Source organism: Zonotrichia albicollis, chromosome 25, assembly GCF_047830755.1.
Source record: "Zonotrichia albicollis isolate bZonAlb1 chromosome 25, bZonAlb1.hap1, whole genome shotgun sequence".
Lineage (NCBI taxonomy): Eukaryota > Metazoa > Chordata > Aves > Passeriformes > Passerellidae > Zonotrichia > Zonotrichia albicollis.
The window spans coordinates 5,729,584-5,736,762 of record NC_133843.1 but is presented as its reverse complement, the minus strand read 5'-3'; positions in this window follow the sequence as shown (position 1 = coordinate 5,736,762).

The window sequence follows — 7,179 nt, the reverse complement described above, 5'->3', positions numbered from 1 at the left end:
TGCCATTTGTGTCCCAGTTCCCACAGGAATGAAGCTGTGGGAAGCTCAGAGCCAGCACAGGAGGAAGGAATGGGGAAATCCATGGCCAGGAATCAGACTGCAGCAGGGAGCTGCTGCCAGAGTTATCTGTGATGGTGTCAAGCACTACCACTGTCAGAAATATTTCTAATAAGTATTAAACACTTTCAGTAAGTACTAAGCACTGTTAATAAGTATTAATCCTTCTCAATACCTTTCCTGCCCACAGGTGCCATGGATTAGTAAGATTCCAACTGTTTTTTTCCCTGAAAATAATTCCATTTGTTTCCACCTTGCTGTCCCTTCGAGCTCTCCTGAGGCTCCCCAAAGCTTTGGGCTTTGGCTGTGCTGCTTGCAGATCATTCACACACTTTTGTGGGTGATCTTTTGTGGCTTTTGTTCCCAAGGAGTCACTGCACAATTTCCAGTCCAGGGTTTTACTGTTTCCACACAGTGTCCAGAGCAATGTCACAGTGATGTTCTTCTCCTACAAACACAGATCCTGTTGTGTTTCTGGTTTAGATACAGCTTTGAGTTAGGTTTTAAATATGCCCATGGAAACTCCATTCCAGGGGTTATTTTGTTGATTTTCCTACCTTACACCAACTCACATTTTCCCCAGTTTGCCACATTTTTTATTTAAAGTGAACACTTTGGAAGTTAATAAGAACCCTTCTGTGAGGCTTAACAGCTATCTGCCACATTATTGCCTTTTTTTATTACCACTGTCAAACTGAGCACCTGATGAAATCATCTTCTGTGGATACATTCTCCATCCTGCTGCTTCTCTGTTGCCAAATGCTGTTCCAACATTGATCTGCAGCTCCAAACTTCTGAATACCTTCAGGCCTTGCCTCTGGTGTTGTGACCCCAAGTTTTTGTTGATTTTCTGCTTTTCCATTTTTACCTCAGTTTTTACATTTATATTACAAAGCCTTTTATCATAACTCTTCTGACCTGCAGCCCACCTGGCTCAGGGGGGAATTTCAGCCTTTTTTCCAGCCCACCAGACTGGGAAGCTCTTCCCTGCCACTCTGCTCTTTCATCCCTAAAACTCCATGTTCTGCTGCTGCTTCTTCACCTTGTGCTTTGAAAAACCAATCTAATATCATAGATACACATAATCCAGTATTCCCTGAGAAGATCTTCACCTTCAGATCTCATTTTGTATCCAAGGGGGCTGTTTTGGTTCTGTGCCCAGCCATGAGGGGATGGTCACTGCTCTCTTCAGCTTGACCCTGTGTGTCTGGACAGGGAGTGATGCCAAGCACAGCAATCCCATCACTGAACCAAACATTTCATTCATGTGGCTCTCTCACTTGTTGAGCCCCACATAAACTTCCAGAGGCTTTCTGCCCTCAGTAAAACAAGCATTACACAAGAAGCTGGTACATGGTGGTGTTGCCTTCCTGCAGACACACACACACACACACAATTCTTGTCTTTATGCCTGAGCTGCTTTTTTAGTTCTTCCTTCTACTTCACTTATTAAGGGATTTTTCTCCCTTTTACATGTCTTGTAGAAATAGGGACTTTTAGTCCTTTAAACAGCAATTTTCCACTTTGTTGCTGATTCACTTCACCAAAGACATCTCTAAGGATCACCAGAACTCACAATTCTCTTCCATTCATCTTTACGTTTTTTCAGCTGCAGAGTCTTGTCATCCCTACAGCTCCTTTAATTCTATGCACAAATCACTCCTTTTCTGCTTTCAACCCCAAAATGAATATTCTCTGCTTCTTCATGGCTTTCAAGACATCACTTTTGATTTCTTTATTCTTTATCAACTTCCTAATAATTAGTTCTTACTTTTCCCAGTGTTATTCTATACCATCCCAGCTGGTCTCCCTACTGCCCCTCTCACACTTCCTTATCTTTTCAAATATTTCCCTCTTTCCAAGGGGTCTCCCATTCCTCTATGCATTTTCAAACCAAACTACTGACTTTTTACATCAGATTTAGCAAGTGAAAAAAAAATACACTAAATACACCAAAGTTGGTTTCACTCTGGAGCAAGTGTAGAATAGAAACACCACAGGAGCCAACAGGAATGCGGAGCAGGAAAATGTTATGGACTGAGCAGCCTCCACAGGCTGCTGCTTTTCTAGAAACACCCAAATTTGAAATAGATCCCAAGTGCTAATGAGGTGGGTGCTGTCATCCCTGGAGAACCAGGGGCTGGAAGTTTGTGATTCTTTTTCTGCACCACTTTTGGCATTATAGTAATGACTAATTTTGACATGAAGTGACATGTCTGCTAAGAATGAGCAGCTGAAGACCAACTCAGCCCTGCACACAGGGACAGCTCTCCCAAATCCAAATCTCCCAATCCCCACAGGTAAGAGATGTGGCAGTGGGAATTTCCTTAACTCTGAACCAAACAGTGTTTTGGATGAAAATCAATGAGCTGCATGCAGGGGCTGCTCCCCTCACCTGGGCAGGCAGGAACCTGCTGCCAGACCTCCTGGCTGGAATGGTTCTGCAGCCACAAAAGCTCATTTTTTGGCTGTCTCACATGCACTCACCCCCATCATAAGCAGCCTGGCTAGACTCTGTGGTGTACAAGAGCAGTGCCATGCCTGTGAGCCTTGCTGGGAAGACAACTGAACAGGAATTTAAAGCTTTTTTGGTGGTGGCTCTTGCTGGAAGAGCTCTAGAGCTGGTTCACTTGTCCCTCTGTGGAAAGGCTTTTCTTTGAGATGTCTCAGCTGCAGCTCAAGCCCCTGCTCAGAACATCCACCTTGTGATGCTGCAGGAGGCCTGGAGAATCAGATGCACTTCCTTGGAGAACAGCCAAAATACTCCAATCCTGTTTGGCAGAGGTGAGTGGAATTCCCTGTGTGTAGGAGAACACCTTGGGTGGGCCAGAGCTGTGAGCTGAGTCCATGTCCATGAATTCATGCTGTGGTGGTGCTGAGTGCCTGCTCCCTCCATGGGAGTGACTCCCTGCACTCTCACACGAGTGGGAAGTGCCAGGGCCAATGGATTATTCACTTCATGCCATTTGCAGTGTCACAGAGCTTTTGTACCAGGTGTTATTTCAGAACAGCTCACCCTGCATGCTGAAATGACCCATTTCCCTTCACAGGTGAGACCTGAATGCACCAGCTGCATCTGCCAAGATGATCTTTGCAGCTCTTCTCCAAAACTCCGTGATAAACCACTTCTACCAGGGCTCTGCTCCCCTCACTAATGCTCTGTACCCTGGGAGCTTGGTAAAACTCTGCCTTAGGGTAACATCTGCCATTAATTCTTGCAGGGAGCTGCAACAGGACAGCCAAGAGCTTCACTGTCCTCTCCCCTCGCTCAGCAACACCAACATCTCCCAACCAGCAGCATCTATTGCCTTTCCCACACCTACTCCCCTCTCTCCCATTTGCAGCCACAGCATTTCCATCCCTGCAGCTGGGCCAGCAACTTGGACAAATTCCCCTATGGAAAGGACTGAATGGAGTGGGAGCTGGTTTTATTCCTGTTGCCATTTCAGCACAATTTAGCAGCTGGAAATGAGAAAGAGAAGCTGGTGCCACATGACAAAACTTTCCACAGTCAGCATCCCTCTGTTTAAAGAAGCAGGAGTTATTTCAGCAAGCTGCAGATCCACAATACTTCAGCAAAGGTGGCAAATGGAGCCCCTTGACAAATACAAGGGTAAAAAACCTGAGGTTTCCTTGGGTATTGTGATTTAGTCACGCTGCTGGGAGCTGAGTTAATCAATCTCTTGCTGCTGTTCTTTGCCCATTGCTGCTTTTCCTCCAGTGGCTCCTTGTGGGTTGTGGATCTGAAGAAAGCCAAGCAGGATCCTCTGGGCTGAAGCCCTCCTGGTCCCCAGGCTCCACCCTGCAGCTGCAGGTTGCAATTGGCCCCAGGCACAGCAAACCTGGAGTTTCTGTCAGCGTGTGGGGCCTTGTGCAAAGCTCAGGGCTGGCACCTCATGAAAAGCCAGCGGTGTGTGAAGAGCTCAGGCTCCTGCTGGTGCTGCTTGGCTGCAGATCCTGCTCAGCTGGCAGCTCCCAGGCCAGCACCTTCCAAAGGGCAGAAAGGCTGAGTTCCAGTTCCTATCCTGAGTGGGAGAAGCAGCAGCTTGGAGCATTTGCCAGCCCAAACACCTCCCATGGACTCACCCCCAGGTAGAGCCCAGCACTCCTGGCCCAACTCCAACCATGCAGCACCTCACCCTCACAGTGACCTGCAGCCAGCAGCCAGCTCTCCTCCAGGTGGTTCAGTGCCTCAGAGCCAGGGCTGTTGGCTCCAAGGGCACAAAAGCATTCTGGGGAGGGCTGATTTTGAGTTTTCTGCCCCCAAAGTTAAACCCTCTAGAATCTGTGAAAGAAACCAAGCATACAGGCCTAGCTGGCAGCTTCTCTGCTCTGCTCAGGACACTTCTGACAAAGCAGCCAGGGGTGTCTACCAACAACTCATCATGGGAGCAAATGCATCACATCAATCACAGCCACCCTCTGGCAATGAAATGCCAACATCTGCAATTGGCTTTAAATGTTTTCAGAATGCTCAGCATTAAGAGGACTTTTGAGAGACCCTGTTTCTCCTTTATCAGTAAAAACAAGATATAGGGTTGGAACAAAAGCTCTGTGGATCACAGCAACAAGTGATCTAAGTTACTGCTGGCTTAAACCTGCCTTGTGCACACTAAAACCACCCCTGCAGAGGAATCCCTTCTCTTGAGCCTCTCCTGCCACGTGGCCTATCACATCCTGCACCAGGGAGGGCTGATCCCAGGCAAAAACCCCCAGGAGTTGGACTCAGTGATGCTGATGGGTCCCTTCCTACCCAGCATTTTCTAGGATTCTATGAAAAGACACTCCCACAGAACAAGATCTGCTCCTGGACCTGAGGCTTTGCTGGAAAATAAGGTAAAGGCTGAACATGTTGACACAAGCAGAGAGCACAGCATCAAGGATCAGTGTATTTCCTGACTTCATTCCCAGAAATGGCTGATCCTGCTCTGAAAACCCTTTCCTAGAAAGAAACCAGCCTTAGGTGGACACCTGGCCTGAAAATGTGCTGTTTGGTGGCTTCAGGTTAGGGGGCATTCTCAGTAATAAAGAGGGATGTAAGCAATGCCTCTGCTCCTTGCCTGTGCTTGTGACAGTGCCCCAGCCTTGGGAAATGAAAGGTTGCCAGCAGCAGAAATGGTTCTAATGCTGCTCTGCCATGCTGAGCAGTGATAACCCACTGCCACAGTCAGGAGCCTGCATGCAAGATATGTTTCAATAGGATCAAGAGTAGGAGAAAAAACCTCAGCATAACCTGCAGTATCCTTGGTGTAAACCTGCAGTATCCTTGGTGTAAACCTGCAGTATCCTTGGTGTAAACCTGCTGCCCTCCCTGCTCAGGCTTTGCTGCAACACTGGGCCAATGACCACAGCTCATCATTCCTCACTTACACAAAATGAGGCTCCTGCAAATTGCATTCCATGGGAACCTGCTTTAATTAATAATTCCCTTTTCTATTTCATATACCTTACAGGTTTTTTGTATTTTAACACCCTTCACAAGAAACTGGTTCCAAAGATCTTTCATAAGGCATATCCTGAGGAGCCACAACCACCTGCAAAGCTGTTTTCCTTTCCTAGAAGGAAACTGGAAAGCCACTGGGTGCAGTAAATGCATGGCACAGAGCACAGGAGGAGCAGAGGAAGGAGTCAGTTCTGCTCCTTGCAGTGACATGGTTGGGAAGCTGACACTTGAGGTGACACATCCACAGCTGGAGCCCTCAAGGCCTTGTGCATGAACTGCTCACAGCATCCAGTGTGCAGCTGAACTGATTTAACTTCAGAGAGCCCAAACCCTGCCATGCTGCAAACCCAGCTTTGGGTAATTCTGAAAAACCCCTCATTAAAATCTCTGAGAATTCTCTTCCTGGCTTTGCAGGACACTAACAGGGTAAGTTCTCACCCCCTGGAAGGCATTAAAGGCTCTAACAAAAAGGGGAAAGATTTTCTCACCTCACCTGTACCCACCTGCTGGCAATTCCCATTCCCTCCAGGCAGTGCTTTTCCAACTCTTTCAGCCAGAAGGTTCCAGCTCCCCAGACAGATTCCCCAGCCCTGACACACTCAGGGATCCACAGGGCTGTTCAAAGGCTCTGCAGCAAGTCTGTCCTTTCCAATCCAAGGCAATGAGAGAGAAATCAGTCCTTGCACAGCTGTTCCACACTGACATTCCCAGCAGGCTGACACTGCCCACCCTGAGAGGAATTCCATCATTTGCCCACACCAACTTGGCAATATTTACCCTTATTTCCATACAAACCAGCATCCATTTAATTCAACTCTTTAACTGCTACAAACCACCATGTACTGCTTAAAAAAAGCTTTTTGGAAGAAGAGCACCCACACAGAGGTGTGACAGACACCCCTGGAGCCCTGCAGGGTGGGGGTTCCATGGGGACAGACCTTCTGGAGATCTTGAGAGCCCATCCAAACCTCTGGGCCCCACAGTGAGGCCAAGGCATCAATGGATGTGGTACAGGCAGATACATGAGCATACAGTAACGGTGAGAATATTTTTTTCTTTTTTTTCTTTTTTTTTAACAAAACATCAGAGAAAAGTGTTTTATTGTTACTAAAAAAAAAAAAAAATAACCAAACAATGCTCTAGTGTTTTAGGCCATGGATTCTCTAGCTCAGATTCATGGGGTGGAACATTAACAGGGAAAGTGTCTCATGGACCTCTCCCCTCTGGACACAACCAGGCACCTCCTCCCTTCCCCGTGGTGATCAAATCACATCCTCAGGCAAGTACAGCAATTGTTTACATGTAAAAGTAAGATTAGGAAAGTAATGTATTTGTAGGCTTTCTTCCCTTTTTTTTTTGTTTCTTTTTGTTGTTGTTTTTGTTTTTTGTTTTTTTTTTTAAAGAAGTGATTTAGCAGCTGGAAAGAAAAAGACAGCATCATGTGAGCAGTCAGTGCTGCAGACACCCCCAGCAAATGCTCCACAGGTTACTCACGGTCCATGGCCCACAGTTCACAAACCACATTGCAGAGTCCTTGCAGGCAGGTGATTCTCTCTGTGAGGTCTGGAGCAGCAGCCGGGTCCCTCTGGGCACGGGAAGGGCTCCCATGGCTGTGGCTGTGCCCGGGCAGTGCCAGGTGGGCAGTGCCAGGTGGGCAGTGCTGCTCCTCCATCCTGCAC